Source organism: Herpailurus yagouaroundi, unplaced genomic scaffold (assembly GCF_014898765.1).
Source record: "Herpailurus yagouaroundi ecotype Mexico unplaced genomic scaffold, PumYag 355, whole genome shotgun sequence".
Classification (NCBI taxonomy): domain Eukaryota; kingdom Metazoa; phylum Chordata; class Mammalia; order Carnivora; family Felidae; genus Herpailurus; species Herpailurus yagouaroundi.
This window is the reverse complement of record NW_024412572.1, coordinates 385762-402236: the sequence shown is the minus strand read 5'-3', so window position 1 is coordinate 402236 and position 16475 is coordinate 385762. Positions and strand designations below refer to the sequence as shown.

Genomic DNA, 16475 nt, shown 5'->3' with positions numbered 1-16475 from the left:
CTGCACGCGGGCGGGCGGCGCGCGGCGCCTCGGTCTGGGGGAGCGCGGGGCGGTCTCCGCCGGCGTCGCGCGCGCTGTGTGTGAGCGGGGTTGCGCGCGCGCGCGCGCGCACTACAGGCGAGTGAGGGAGCGAGGAGCGGCCGGGTGTGAGAGTGTGTTTGGGGGTGGGGGCGCGCGTGTGTGTGTGTGTGTGTGGGAGTGCGTGTGGGAGTGCGTGTGGGAGTGCGTGGGAGTGGGAGTGGGGGTGAGGGACAGCCAGACCGACCGCGAGGCTGTGAGAAAGTGGGCGAGTGTGCGAGGGTGCCCGGCCTGGCTGCTGGAGCCGCGGTGGCGGAGGAGAAAGGAGGCGGCTCCCGGCATCCCGACCCCCTCCCCCTCCTCTCCTTCTCGGACTTCCAGCCAGCCTGCCCGGCAGCCCGCGGTTCCCTCGGAGGCCCCAGCCCGGCTCCGCTGGCCGAGAGCGAGGGAGGAGCCGCCGGAGCCAGGTGAGCGGTGCGATCGCTTCCCTCCCCCGGTGTAGTGGCGTGAGGCGGAGGCGCGCCCGCCGCCGCCCCCCCCCCCCCGAACCCCTCCCCCAAATGGGCGACTGCGGCCTTAGGGACTCGGCGACGAGCAGGGGCTCGGCCGGGCGGGGCGCGCCGGGGGCCGGGGGGCTTGTGAAGCCCGGGGGGGGGGGGTCGCTCCGCCGCGGGGGGGCGGTGGGGAACCCCGGCTCGGTCGGCGTGCTGGGAGGGGGCCGAGGTCGCCGGGTGCGTGTGACGGGTGAGAACTGCGGGGGACAGGCGGCGTCCTCGGGCGTGAAGTGTGCTTCCCCCTGTTTGTGAGGGGGGTGTGGTAACCCTGGGAGTGCTCGTTGGAGTAGAACACGCGTTGTGCCAACCTGTCCTCCAGCGTGTGGTGATCGCTCCTGCCCCTGCTTCCATCAGACACATTCCTGTGGTGTGGCCGAGGGCGGAGGATGTGGTGTTCGTCCTGCACTTAGGATGGTTTAAATCCCATGGTTTCCTCCTTACGTGTGAAATTTTAGAGAGTGTGACAGTCCTACCTCCTTTGCCTTTGGCAGTGCTCTGAGTGAGAATGGGGTGACAAATAACTGCTTGGCTCGTTCGATTTTTCTTTTTTTTAAGGCAGTTGACCATGATGCAAATCTTGCCCCCCTCCCTTTAAAAAAAAAAAAACCCAAACTAGTTAGATAGTAACTTCACATTTGCCTTACTAATGTGTCCTTATCTCAGATGGCAGATTTGTAATCCCAGTATTTTACCCCACTTGTAGGTGTGAATAGAGAGGGGGCGGTAATTGCATTCTATGAGTGAGGTTGTTATGCCACCCGTGTTGACTGTAACTTCCGATGTGCATTCTTTTAGCGTGCTGTTGTTTTCCCATTAATTACATAAATTGTTCTCACATCTTTGGGGAGTTGGATTAAATTCTAAACCTGAACGGAAAGTACATGAGGCCGCCTAATATGGAAGACACTCCTTTTTTGTGGGCTTGGTGTGTATTGTATGTACCGAAGTTCTTAATTATTAAATGTAACCTTTTAAAATTTAAATGCTATGTAAATTTCGTTAGGTCTTTAACACCATTGGGCAGTTGAAAGGTCATTTTTTTTTCTGTTTCTTACAAAGGATTCGCTGTCAGAATACTATAAGATATTCATTTGGAATGAAACACTCTGAAATTCCAGTCATGGAGATTGAACATTTATTTTCTAACTTTTAGAATGACAACGTCTAATTTTCAAAAATGACAGTCATAGTTAAATTTCTCTTCTAATGGTTGCTGTGTGTTATTTGGTCAGTATGTCAAAGGGGAGGAGGCCGATTTTTCTTTGGAGGTGATCTTTTGTTTATTCCTTTCTATCTTGGTTAGTGCAATGACTTTCCTTCTTTCATGTCAAAGATTTGGTTGTTAGTTTGGCAAGATGGCTGTTGATGTTTTCATCTTTCTCTGTCTCCTTTTTTTTTTTCCTCTTGTTTTCTCTTACCCCCACCAGGTGCCAGAGTCTGCTTGTTGGGGAGGGGGGGGCACTCTGATTCTGACAAGGGGAGCCAAGAACATCAAATACAGTCACTAGAATCCTCCACTCATTGAAGGTCCATTTTTCTGTTCCCTCCTTTCCCCCTGCAGGGGGGGAGGAGTTGTATGACTAACCTTTAGACTTTGGGCTACCAGCTAAAATTCCACTTAGTTGCTGGTGGATAGCTTTTAATTTTTTTTCAGTTTCTTAGATTCGTTGAGGGGCAACCAGAAATTTCCCTTTTTTTTCTTTTCCTTCTCATTCAGTTCCTTTTCCCTCTCCACAAGGAAATCACAAGCAATGTTTTATAAATCCTCTACCCCTTCTTAGCTGTATTATGAAGGCATACACCAAAGAGAACATGTTTTTACATAGGACCAATGAATGCCAGCCAGACTTCAGGCATTAGTGTGTTGGGGTACAGGATGAACCATGGCTAAAAAAAAATACCTCCCAATTCTTGTTTCCCTCAGTTTGTATCCACCTGGGATTACTGGGGTAAATCACTAGATTGATTTCTCAAAACTTCTCCCCTGTCTATGACCTGAAAGAACATAACACTGGAAGGATTTGGGGGAAGGGGAAAGAACAGGACCAGTTGATCCACAGTTTGAGAAGTAGCTTTTATCATCTTCCTCTGGGGAGCGGGCATAGAGACTTACACTGCATGAAAGTGGGTGGAGGAAACGTAGGAACAACACAAGAGTGACAGAAAACCAAACATAAGTAAGGAAGGGGGAGTTTGTATGCTGCTTACACCGTTTTGGGGGTTACTTAGTGATGTGGATTTGTAGAGAGTTTATGGCAGGTTAGGTTACAGAGTAATCTCTGCAAGTGGGATTAAGTCATAGGCATATGGGGAAAGAGCTTTGAAATTATAATCTAATGTTATTTTAATGTCTGGGCATAGATTGTGATAGGAAGAATAAAAATATGTTAATGTTAACTGTACTGGCATACACAGTTGTTTCAAGAGAGGTCGAGTAGGAGAGATTAGGTACAGATATTGGGGAAACTCTTTCATTATTTGGGAATCTTCCTTTTCGTCGTATTAGGGGCTGTTAAATAATAACATACTACCCCCCAAAATATCTGTACATAATGTGTTTTAGATTTGTGTGCAATATGTGCCTATGTACATATTAGATTTGCAGAAAAGGACTGACTTTCTGACTTCATGATAAATCATGCCATGCTGTTTTTTCAATGTTTTCTTTTCCAGTGTGTCTTTCCTTTCAAAATTGGCTTGGAGGACAAAAGCTATAGAGCTCGCCAGCTCTACTCCCTTAGAGCCTGGTCTGCATGGAACCCATCTGCTTATTTATTTATGTTTTTTAACTGCTTTTACTGAAATTACAGGTTTTTTTTCCTTCTGACTTTTATTGTTAGCAAAGGTAATTATTTCAGGATGAGATGTATAATGGTGATGGAAAGTAGCATTAGGCTTGGGTTTTTTTGTGTTCCCCCCCCCCCCAATGTTTGTTTATTTTTGAGAGGGAGATGGTGCACGGGGTGGGGGCAGAATAAGAAGGGGACAGAGGATCTGAAGCAGGCTCTGCGCTAACAGCCGGATGTGGGGCTTGAACTCATGAACTGTGAGATCATGTCCTGAGCCAAAGTCAGATGTTCACCCAACTGAGTAACCCAAGCGCCCCACTGGGTTGTTTATTTATATGAGAAATTGAAAAGATAAATTATGAATTTTTGACAGTTATGTTTAGATCTTATGGGGTATGCATTTGCCTGCTATTAAATATTGAAAATAGCTGTGTTTTTTGATCCTGCCTTACGATTCAATATAACAGACCCCTTTAAAATAACTCCTAACCCCTAACGCTTAACATTTACCTGTCATATATGAGGTTTTATGTTGCTTGCTGGAGATAATAGAGAATAAAATAAGGATTCTGTCTTCATGGAGTTCACAGTCTAATTTCATTGATCCTTGATTTTTTCATGTGGCAGTCTGTTCTCCCATCAGTGTCCGGAGGAGTCTGCTAGATTATTGTAAAATGTGTATCGATTTATGAATTGATAAAGTAACAAATTTGTGTAAACATCGATACGCCAAATTAATTTTTACTTCCTTTCTTTCAAAAGTGGCAGCATATCACCAAGTTGTGACCAAGAAAAAAAAATTTACAATTGTTGTATCACTATACTGTACACCTGAAACTAATACAACACCATATGTTAACTGGAATTAAAATAAAAACAAAATTTCAAACCTACCCCTTACTTAAATGTTTTTGTTCTGTGCAGCTCCTTTTCATTTCTTTCTCTCTCCCCTCTCCCTCCCTCCCTCCCCTCCCACCTCCTCCATCCCCCTAACCTTTCCTGTTACTAGCTCTTGACTTCATGTCCTTAGCAATATAGAAATAAGGTCTCCAAATAGAATATGGATTTGCGATATTAGGTCACACTAGTTCTCTCTTACTGCTCCACTTTCCCATATTTGACAGCATTTTAGACTTTGATAGTTTATCAGAAAACTACATTTTGGAAATATCTTGCAGGTTTGTCCAAACAGGAACTTTGAAATTTTTCCTGATTCATTGTGGTTTTTAATTGTTAGCTTATTCCTTTGACATGTGAATTAGTTAGCCATGTTTGTAAAACCTTCAACTTGAATATAGTAATATCTTCCCAACTCATTTTTCAAGGTAATGTCCAGAAAGAAAATTTAGAAGGAAGGCCCAACATTTAACATGTTAAACATGATGAACTTTTTTTTAAAATAAAGATCTTATTTATTTATTTATTTTGAGAGAGAGAGAGAGAGAGAGAGAGAGAGATAGAGAGATAGCACATGAGCAAAGAGAGATGAGGAGACAGAGGATCCAAAGCAGGCTTCACGCTGACACCGCTGACACCGTTGAGCCTTGATGCAGGGCTCAAACTCATGAACCGTGAGATCGTGACCTGAGCCGAAGTCGGACACTCAACCCACTGACCCACCCAGGTGTCCCAATGTTTATTTATTTATTTATTTATTTTCTTTTTTTTTTTTTTAATTTTTTTTTTCAACGTTTATCGAGAGACAGAGCATGAACGGGGGAGGGGCAGAGAGAGAGGGAGACACAGAATCGGAAACAGGCTCCAGGCTCTGAGCCATCAGCCCAGAGCCTGACGCGGGGCTCGAACTCACGGACCGCGAGATCGTGACCTGGCTGAAGTCGGACGCTTAACCGACTGCACCACCCAGGCGCCCCCCAATGTTTATTTTTGAGAGAGAGACAGAGACAGAGAATCTGAAGCAGGCTCCAGGCTCTGAGCTGTTAGCACAATGCTCAATGCTGGGCTCAAATTCACAAACCATGTGAAATCATGACCTGAGCCAAAGTCAGATGCTTAACTCACTGAACCATCCAGGTGTCCCTAGATTTTATTTATATTTTCAAAGTAATTTTTGTACCCAGTGTGGGTCTTGAACTCACAACCCCCAAATCAAGAGTCAAATGCTCTACTGACTGAACCAGCCAGGTGCCTCTAAACATGAGCTCTGAGTAAGCCATACTACCCTTTGAGTCTCAGGAAGACTTTGCAAATTTTGTGCCATGTTCCAGAAAGAGATACATTGATTTAACATTCCTGTATTAAGTGAAATCATTAGAAGTTTTATTTGGGTTACTGAGAACTTTATTTGTGAGAAAACTTTATTTAAAGTTTACTCATTTTGAAAGAGAGAGAGTGGGAGTGTGGGAAGGGCAGAAAGAGAGGGAGAGAGAATCCCATGTAGACTCTGTGCTGTCAGCACAGAGCCCGATGATCCATCTCGCAAACCCTGAGATCATGACCTAAGATGAAATCAAGATACAGACGCGTAACTGACGGAGCCATCCAAGCACCCCTTGACACGCTTTTTAAAAAAAGATTTTTTAAGTATTCCCTATACCCAAATGTGGAGCTCGAACCTAGGAACCCAGAGATCAAGAGTCATATGCTCTACCAACTGAGCCAGCCAGGGGTACCATTCAGAGAAAACTTTTTTTTAAAAGTTTAGTTTTGGGGGCGCCTGGGTGGCGCAGTCGGTTAAGCGTCCGACTTCAGCCAGGTCACGATCTCGCGGTCCGTGAGTTGGAGCCCCGCGTCAGGCTCTGGGCTGATGGCTCGGAGCCTGGAGCCTGTTTCCGATTCTGTGTCTCCCTCTCTCTCTGCCCCTCCCCCGTTCATGCTCTGTCTCTCTCTGTCCCAAGAATAAATAAAAAAAAATGTTGAAAAAAAAATTAAAAAAAAAATAAAAGTTTAGTTTTGTACACCAGACTATTTTTATATAACAGACCGTTAAATTACCTGTAGCTTTGAATAACAAAGCTTTGAATAACAAAGCTACAGGTAATTTAAGTAAAGGTAACATAATTTTCTGATCTTTTAGTTGAATATATGTAAATTTGCTTGTTAATTTGCTCATGATGTTTGTTTTTCTTCTCCAGTTTTCTTTTTATTGTGGTAAAATATACAGCATAAAATTTACCTCCTTAATCATTTTTTAGGTACACAGGTTAGTGATATTAATTATATTTATATTCTTATGCAACTATCTACCATATTCATTTCCAGAACTCTATATTTTGCAGAACTGAAACTGTATACCCATATAACTAACTCCTCATTCTCCCAACACCCCAGCCTGTGGCAACCACCATTCTACTTTCTGTGGATTGACACATTATATATTTTATATACTGGTGCATAATGTCCTCCAGGTTTATCCATGTAGCAGCATGTATTGGAATTTAACCCCTTTTTAAGGCATTGTATGTACATCCTGTATCTTATTTATTCATCTGTCAACCGAAGGCTTGGGTTGCTTCCACCTTTTAGCTGTTGTAACGCTGCTATGAACATGTGTATGAAGATTCTTCTTTGAAGACTCTGTTTTCAGTTATTTTGGTTATATACCTACAACTAGAATTACTGGATCATACAATATTTCTATTTTTATTTTTTTGAGGAACTGCCATACTATTAAAAATATTTTTTTTAATGTTTATTTATTTTTGAGAAAATGTGAGGGACAGAGCATGAGCAGGGGAGGGGCAGAGAGAGAGGGAGACACAGAATCTGAAGCGGGCTCCAGGCTCTGAGCTGTCAGCCCAGAGCCCGATGCGGGCTTGAACTGATGAAAGGTGAGATCATGACCTGAGCCGAAGTTGGATGCTTAACCGACTGAGCCACTCAGGTGCGCCTGCCATACTATTTTTAATAGCAGCCGCACCATTTCACATTCCAACCAACAATTTTCAAGGCTTCAGGTTTCTCCACATTCTCCCCAACATTTGTGATTTTTTGTTTTTTGACAGTAGACCTCCAGTGTGTGCGAGTTAATTATATGGTTTTGATTTGTGTTTTCCTAATGATTAGTGATGTTGAGCATCTTTTTTTGTGATGTTTTATTATCACATCCTTTTTAAAAAGCTCTGTGAGGGCTGGGAGTATGTCTATTTTGTTTACCATGATATTTTAGAGTGCATAGTAGGCACTGAAATACTAATTTTTAAATTAAATGTATTTAATCGAATACTTAGTGTTTTTAGCATTTAGATTCTTAATTGATCTGAGATTATGACCAGTGTTTGACTTTGAACAGTTTTCTTTTTTTTGACAGAGGGATATAGAAATACTTCTCCAGGGATGTTGTAAAAATAAATGTAAAAGTGAAATGATGAAATGTAAGATGATGATCTTGTTAGTGTAAAAAGAAACTCCCTCTTATCATCGATACCAATACTTACTGGTATTTTAATGTCAAGGGAATATTTCAATGTCAAGGGAATATTTTCATACAGAAATTTTAATGTCAAGGGAAAATTTTCCTATAAGATTTGACCAAGGTATGATAGACTATACTTGTTAAGGTAAGGTTTTATGGCCTATAATAAAGAATTCCCAGATATCATTTACATAAGCAAAAAAGGTAGTAGGTAGTCCAGGGTCACCGCACTACACAGTTGTCAGGCATTCAAGTTTTAACATGTCGCTGTGTTTTTCCTAGGGTTCACTTTTCACTCCTGTCTTCATAGTCCAGGTGGTTGTTAGAGCTGTAGCCATAACACTTACATTCCAGGTAGGGTGGAGGAAGGGCCAAGGAATAGTATAGTATACCTCTTAAGTATGTGTTCTGAAGATTTCAGTGCAGTACTTTCACTCAGCTCTTATTGAGTAAAATTTACTTATATGATCACATCTAGTTGCAAGAAAGCCTAGAGAATACAGTCTGTTTGTTACATGGCATTGTGCTTAGCTAGATATTGGATATCTTATTACTAAGGAGTCATTAGAAAATGGATATTGGGAAGGAAGTGGCAGTCTGTGCCATGGAGTGTGTGGAATTTGAATTTACTCGGCTTTACCACTTAACTTCTTGGCTAGAACGTATTCAGCTAACAAATGAAGACAGTAATGCACCAAAGGATGGTTGTGAGGATTGAATGAGAAGATACAAATAAATCGCCTACCATGGTATAATGTGGGTTTTTAAAAATATTTATCCAAATTCCTTTCATTGTCTTTAGGTATGGTAGAAAAAAGTAGAAAGAAATCAGAAAACCTGAATCTTAGTCCTGGCTCCGTTATTGTGATAAGCTCATGATAACTTAAACGGTCAGGCTGTTTCTTTAAAATGGGAAGATATATGTGTGTATTCCTCACGTAATTACATGCAGATTAGATTAGAAAATATATGTGGAATGTGTTTCATGAGCTGTAAATGGAGAATAGTTTTAACCTTATCTGTGTGCATTATTTTGCCTTTGTCCTGCATATGTTTCTTTGTATGAGGAAAGGGAATTTATAGGCACTTGTCTATATATTTCAAAGTGTTGCCTTTTCTTACCTTCATTGGTTTTTCTGTTTCATCACTCATTTTTTTTCAGTCTTTTGATAAAGGGATCTTCTTGAGATTGGGTAGGAAAATCATTGCCCTCTCTTTCCCCCCATAATCACATATGTAGCTTAAAAAAAAACAGTATCATAGGTAATTACAAGCGCTATAAAAAGGAGAGAGTGTGAATGAGTGTGTCATGTAACCTTTAGGAACTTATTGGTTTGCTCTATTTTTGAGGTATATCCTTTTCAATATAAGGAGGGGGTTGTGAGGGCTATCATACATTTCTTTTCTGTTATAGCTAAAGACAACTTTGATTAATATCTAGCCTTTTGCTCCTACTTTCAAAGCATTCCGGTCTGCCTTAAAGTTAATGTGGCAAAGAACATGACATTTTCTATAAACTCAGAACACCTAAACAGTGATCTTATTTTATGTGGCATCTTAGGTAAAGGATGAGATTTTATAGGAACTATCCAGATTTCAGAGGGACATTTTTTTAGAGATTATTTATTGATGGACATTGTTAGTGAGTAATGGGGTAATTGGACTAAGACTATTATTTGGTTATTTCTGAGACTCTTCTGAGGTTTTCAAGTTACCGTTCAGTCGTTTTCTGTACCTTAATAAGAGCTACAAAAATCACCTCCTATCCCCAAATGGTATGGTTCTTCCTTTTCACCCTTCCTTTTTTTTTTAAAGGTTTTATTTATAATTTTTTTTTATTAACAAGGTTTCTTTTTAATGTTTATTCATTTTTGAGAGAGAGAGAGAGAGAGAGACAGAGTGTGAGGTGGGGGAGGGACAGAGAGAGAGGGAGACAACAGAATCCAAAGCAGGCTCCAGGTTCTGAGCCCGATGCAGGACTCGAACTCAAACTGGGAGATCATGACCTGAGCTGAAGTCCAGATGCTCAACCGACTGAGCCACCCATGCATACCCTTTTAAAAATTCATCTTATAGCCCTGACAGTATAAAAAAAATTAATTACAACATACTGTGATAATTGCCAGAATATGTGTATAATAAGATAATGTAGATTCATGGAGTTAGGATGATTTTTATGAGTCAGAAAAATTTAACAGATGTATTAACTAGTGAGCCAGTATTTACTAAGGTAGGCTTAGGATGTATATTCTAAGCAAAAGGAAGCATGAGAGAATACAATGTGTTCAGGAAATTGGTAAATGAGAGAGAAGAGAGGGTAGAAGATTAGTTTGGAGGTGTTTTTAGGTGCAAAATGTTGCATGTACTGGGGATGAATAGGAAATTCAAGTGGTATTTAGAAAATAGAATTACTGTTGTAATTGTATGTTTACGTAGTGAAGAAAAATAGAAGAAAATGATGCCAGAGTTTCTGAATTAAATGCTTAAATTAGGATGAGTATATCCGGCAGTATTCTTCTGAGAAACAGAACCGGTAAGAAATTGTATATATGTGGAAGGAGAGGGATGTACGGAGGGAGGGAAGGAGGAAGGGGGGAAAGAGAGAAAGAAGGAAATAGAAATTAATTTTAAGGGATTGGTTAGTGTGATTGTGCACGTCTGAAATTTATAGGGCAGACCAATGGGTTAGAAACTCAGGCAGGAACCTCTGTGTTAATGTGTTGATGCAGAGTTCCTTCTCTTGGAAACCCTTTTTTGTTGTTCACACCTTCCACTGATTGGATGGGGTCCACCCATGTCATAGAGGGTAATCTCCTTCACTCAGAGTTGACTGATTATAAACTTTAATCATATTTCCAAAGTACCTACATAGCTACATGTAGACTAGAGTTAGACCAAACGGGGCACCATTGTCTAGCCAGGCTGACGCATAATATTGAACTATTAAAATGGGAATTCAAGGTGTTTAGGTATGTGAATAAAAAAACTTCAGAATTTTACTTGCTCAACTGAGGCAATGTTTGTGGCATTTAGTTAGGGATGCCTACTAAGCAGATTGAAATAGGATCTCAAATACAGTTGAGAACTCCAGGTTGGAAAGATATTTAGTGGGTCAATGATATATTCAGATTTTAATGATAATAGTTGAAGCCTGGCTGAGGATGAAATTTCTAGAGAAAGGAGTGAAGGGTTTAAGAAGGAAGCCCTGGGGATTATGTACAGAGAAAGCATCCCCCTCCCACAACCCCTCCAGCAACCCTCTGCTTGTTCTCTATGTTTAAGAGTCTCTTGGGGCGCCTGGGTGGCGCAGTCGGTTGAGCGTCCGACTTCAGCCAGGTCACGATCTCGCGGTCCGTGAGTTCGAGCCCCGCGTCAGGTTCTGGGCTGACGGCTCAGAGCCTGGAGCCTGTTTCCGATTCTGTGTCTCCCTCTCTCTCTGCCCCTGCCCCGTTCATGCTCTGTCTCTCTCTGTCCCAAAAATAAATAAACGTTGAAAAAAAAAATTAAAAAAAAAAAAGAGTCTCTTTATGTTTTGTCCCCCTCCTTGTTTTTATATTATTTTTGCTTCCCTTCCTCTAACCTTTATTCTTTTTCAGTCTTTAGATTCTAAGTTCATATGCTGTGTCTTATCTGGAATAAATGATTTTCCTTGTAGTAAGAGGTGCCTTAAGGTCTTCAAATGGTAGATTGATATTTTTGCTTTTTTCCTAGCAAAATAATTAACATTGGGAAGTGGCTTCATGAGAAAAATGAATGATGCACTTTATTTATGATTCCCATGTAATTAGCCTTGCCTGTACAATTGACAGATGGCAGTAAATTTTTTTATTGGTTTGTATATCCAGAAGTTTGCATGGGAAAACTATCTCTAATATAAAACTAAAATTTCACTGTTGAATATCTCTTTATTGAAAAAAAACAACAACTGTTTTTGTAGTTACTCAGTAGCATTTATTCTATATCTGATATTTGTATATCATTTTCCTTGATACTGTGGGAGAAATAAATCGAGGACAGGAATTAGTTGATCTGAATTTACATTCTAAGAGCAGAAATACTATACTCTTTTGTATATGTGGACATTTACAAATGCTGTGTTTATCTTAACACTGTTGGAGAATAAACTCTTTTTTAAAGTATTTTTTTAAAGAGAAATAGAGAGTGAGCTGGGGAGGGGAGGGAGGGAGACAGAGAGTCCCAAGCAGGCTTCACACTGTCAGTGCAGAGCCCAGTGCTGGACTCTAACTCATGAACTGTGAGATCATGACCTGAGCTGAAACCAAGAGTTGGGACACTTAACTGACTGAGCCACCCAAGTACCCTTAAACTCTTTTCTAATAGTAAGTAACCAAACTTACTCCTTTAAATGTCAGGGGGAATAAAGGAACCATTTTATTTTACAAGAGACTCTTTTCTGACATTTAAAATAGTGAATGTAATCAGAAAAAAAATTGTTTTTTAAGGACTCAGGACTATCATTTTATTTGTGTACTTTTGGTCTTCTGACCTCTATAGATTTATCATAACGCTTTTGATTTATCAGCAGTTTTGTTTTTCTTTTTCCCCTCATGTTTATGGATGGGAGAAATAGATATGTTGGAAGAGACCCTGGCCTACTGGTCTCCGCCTGGCCCACAGGAATGTTTTGGAGGTCTCCCAGAGCAGGAGGGCCAGTGTGAGGGTTGGTAAGGGGAGAGAATGAATGCAAAGCTTTTGCCTTGGTGGTTGGAGAATCTTTTCCTGATTGTTTCCTGGTTATTGTTAGATGTGAATCTCAGTGGAGCAGCCTGATAAAGACAAGCGACCCTGGGTACCTGGGGACCACCAGTGGCCCCTTAACCTGTCGAAATAAAAGTGGACCATTCGGTGGAGGAGAGGTTGTGTTCTTTCTTTTTCTGTCAGTGAACTAGACTTTGGAGATTACTATGAAATTATACTGGATAAAAAATTGGACAGGTGTCACTTGAAAATACCAGTACCAGTGGAACAGTAAGTGACAGGCTAGAGTTTAAGCTTACTTGCCCTTTTCAAACTGGGAATGTCATGTACTTGGTATACAGAAAGAATATTTTGGAACACAGTGTGTCATACCTCTGTGATTCTTTACATGAAAAGCAAGACATGACATGAGAATCTTTTGAAGCTGATAAAGAAAATATGTTCCATATGAACAAAGATACTTTGGTGCAGGGCAAGGTGATGATCCCCAGATCTTGCCATATTAACTGCCTCTAGGTGGGCTTTGAGGAACCACAACCATTGACATTGATGTTGGACCTTTTCAAGATAGTGTCTACCTCTTTCACAGAGTCTTCTGCAGGGTGAGAACATTCTTCTAGTTCCAGATATGGGGGTGCAAGTATTCTCTGTGAAAGGATATAGTCCCAGCAAGTGATGAGATCTCTAGGCTTGCTTCCAAATCATGAAGGCAGAGAGGGAACACCATTTTCTTTGTTAGAAACCCAGGATCAAGAGGATTTAGGGTTCATTAAAAAAAAAGGAAAAAAATGAAAGGAGATGGGGAGGCTAATCTGAACTTTCATGTGTTGGTTGCATACCAGTGTAGAAACACTCAAAGATTATGCAAGGATATCAGAGCTGCAGCCATGAAGCCAGACATGGAGATGCTCACGTGCATCATCTGTCAGGAGTTGCTGCATAACTATGTGAGATTGCAGGCCTGGAGTGCTTTTATTATCTGATGATACAATCCTTGAAAACACCATATTGTCTTACTATTGGCCTGGGAAGTTTCCACAAGTTGACATATCAATATTGTCAGAACAGTCCTGCTTCCCAGTTGCCAGTGGCTATACCATCTTATCCTGATTTCTGTTGGGGCCACAACTGCTGTACTCATTCAGTACAATTTCATGTGGTGAAATTTAGTCATATTGGCAAACAGATGATGTTCAAGAACTAAGTGTAAGGGATGGAACCAAGATGGGCTTTGGAATAATGGAGGTCATTGACAGGGTGTTTCAAAAACTATCCAGTCTTAGGATCATTTTTATAGTGCCTATCTCAAGGAAAACTGGGGATCTCTACATTAGGAACCCTAGTGCAAATTTTTTTTGGTGGAGCTTTTCCGCTGATTGAGACTTCCTAGTGACCACATCTTCCTATTGTGTAAGTTGAATTATTACTACATCTAGCCTAAGGCTTGAAAGGGTATGTTCTTGACCCCAGCTGTGGAACAGGTGCACAGGGGGCTAGGAGGTTGTGGGCATCGGGCATCCCCTTTTTTGGTTAGTTGGGTCTTGGCCTGATGCATCAGCATAACTGAGAGCTCTTAACCTTTCTTTTCCTCAGCTACAAGTCACAACTATTGTGCTTCTCATTTTATTTTATTCTTTCCCTGCTTTCCTGTGATTGATGCCTTTGAGACCCCATGTTGTGGGGCACATGGGTGAGTGCGGCGCAGGTATGGCAGGCCAAGGTTTGGCGTGCTGGCGTGTGTGTGTGGTGGTGCTTCTGGCTCGTGATATTCTAGTCTTACTGTGTGCATTCAGGCGGAGACCCTGGAGAGTGTGTGAATGGTGCATGAGGGGCTACTTTCAGTTGCTGTGACGCTGGAAGCTGTCTATATGTATGGCTTTTGCTTCTTCTAGTTCTTATCCTTGTCTTTTTTTTCTGTTAGATTTGCTGTGTCATCTGGGGTGGTATTAGGATTTTTTAAATTTTTAGTAAGCTCCATGCCAAACATGAGGCTTGAACTAACGACCCTAAGATCAAGAGTTGCATGCTTTACTGACTGAGCTAGCCAGATGCCCCAGTAATTTTATTTTTGAAAAAAGTTTTTTTTTTTGTTGGGGTGCCTGGGAGGCTCAGTTGGTTGAGCGTCCAACTCTTGATTTCAGCTCAGGTCACCATCCCAGGGTCATGGGATTGAGCTGAGCCCCATGTCACACTCTGTCCTGGGTGTGGAGCCTGCTTCAGATTGTTTTTCTCCTCCTCTGCCTCTCTCCCTTGCATACATTCTGTCTCTAAAATAAAAAAAAAATTAAAATAACGCTTACAAAGAAAGGCTTTTTGTTGAAATAACCTGTTAATGTTTGTTAGTAAAGCTTGTAACTTTTTGCTTCTTCTCAGGAAAATAATTTTCAGCTTTTGTCTTGCTCATGATGCAAGCTCTTGCCCATGATGCAAACTCTGAGAAGCAGCACTGTATTTGTGGAAGAAAGTCCTTTTTTGTATTACAGTAAACAATCTGTATTTGTTTAAAAAAATTCTATTTAAAGTAAGCATAAAAACATTGAGTAAGAGCATGCTGTCCTCTGACTGAAATAAATTTGAGCGAATGGACCCCAGCATTTATTTCAGCTATTTAAAGTTTTTTTCCCACAGTCTCAAATTACTCTGATTAAAGTTGTTACATGAATGACTTCAGTGTTGATACTCATCTAACAACATAGGTGTTACTATCTCATTTAAAAAACATTCCTATGAATATGTTAGTGATAAAATATACATACATATGAGAAAACAAGGGAAGAAAATTGAATAAAAAAACTACAGTTACATGAACATATATAGTGGAGTTTATCGTGATGGGAGATATGGGGATATGATATACTAATGATTACAACCTTGTCTATTTTATATCAAGGTATTTGCATTTTGGGTGGGGTAAATCAGTCAAAAGTAGATGATCAAAGTATATTTCTAGATTATATATAATACAGGGAATGGCATTGAGTATATAATATTGAAAATGGCACTTTTAGGGGCGCCTGGGTGGCGCAGTCGGTTAAGCGTCCGACTTCAGCCAGGTCACGATCTCGCGGTCCGTGAGTTCGAGCCCCGCGTCAGGCTCTGGGCTGATGGCTCAGAGCCTGGAGCCTGTTTCTGATTCTGTGTCTCCCTCTCTCTCTGCCCCTCCCCCGTTCATGCTCTGTCTCTCTCTGTCCCAAAAATAAATAAAAAACGTTGAAAAAATATATATATAAATTTATAAAAAAAAAAAAAGAAAATGGCACTTTTATTTTTTTTAATTATTTTTTTTTAATGTTTATTTATGAGAGAGGGAGAGAGATAGAGCATGAATGAGGGAGGGACAGAGAGGGAGACACAAAATCCAAACTAGGCTACAGGCTCTGAACTGTCAGTGCAGAGCCCGTTGCAGGGCTTGAACTCATGGACCATTAGATCATGACCTGAGCTGAAGTCAGACGCTTAACCAATGGAGCCACCCAGGCGCCCTTAAAAAATGGCACTTTTATTAAGTGACCTGCTGTAATTATTAAACTGCAGTGCTTCCCCAGTGGAAGGGGGAGAAATTTTGTTTCAGGAGGTGGTGAGTTTCTACATTTCTAGTGTTGTAAAAGTTTTGATTTTTTTTTTTAAATTTTAGATAGAGTGCATGAGTGGGAAGGGGACAGAGAAGGGGAGAGAGAGAGAGAGAGAGAGAGAGAGAGAGAGAGAGAGAAAGAGAAAAAGACAGAGACAGAGACAGAGACAGACAGAGAAAATTCTTGCCCAGCTTGGAGTCTGACATGGGGCTTGATCCCATGACCCTGGGATCATGACCTGAGCCAAAATCAGGAGTTGGATGCCTGACTGGGCCATCCAGGCACTCCTTTTACTATATTTTTTAAAGTAATCTCCATGCCTGATATGGGGCTCAAACTCATAACTTCAAGATCAAGAGTCACACACTAGTGACTGAGCCAGCCAGGTGCCCCAAGTATATTTTCTTTCTTTCTTTCTTTCTTTCTTTCTTTCTTTCTTTCTTTCTTT

At 41.1% G+C, this 16475-nt stretch overlaps 1 protein-coding gene across 8 annotated transcripts in view; it reads left to right on the top strand.

Annotated features, from left to right (window-relative positions):
• RIMKLB (ribosomal modification protein rimK like family member B) overlaps nucleotides 1–16475 on the top strand; it is a 73514-nt gene that overhangs the window by 728 nt on the left and 56311 nt on the right. For 4 of the 8 annotated variants that reach the window (XM_040462898.1, XM_040462896.1, XM_040462903.1 and 1 more), the window contains exon 1: nucleotides 194–485. The exons of 2 other annotated variants lie outside the window; for them this stretch is intronic. The gene's annotated coding sequence lies outside the window, so the exon portion shown is untranslated. Of the gene's footprint in view, nucleotides 1–193; nucleotides 486–14018; nucleotides 14146–16475 lie in introns of those variants that run through there. 2 more of the 8 variants (XM_040462897.1, XM_040462900.1) reach the window with 2 other exon arrangements.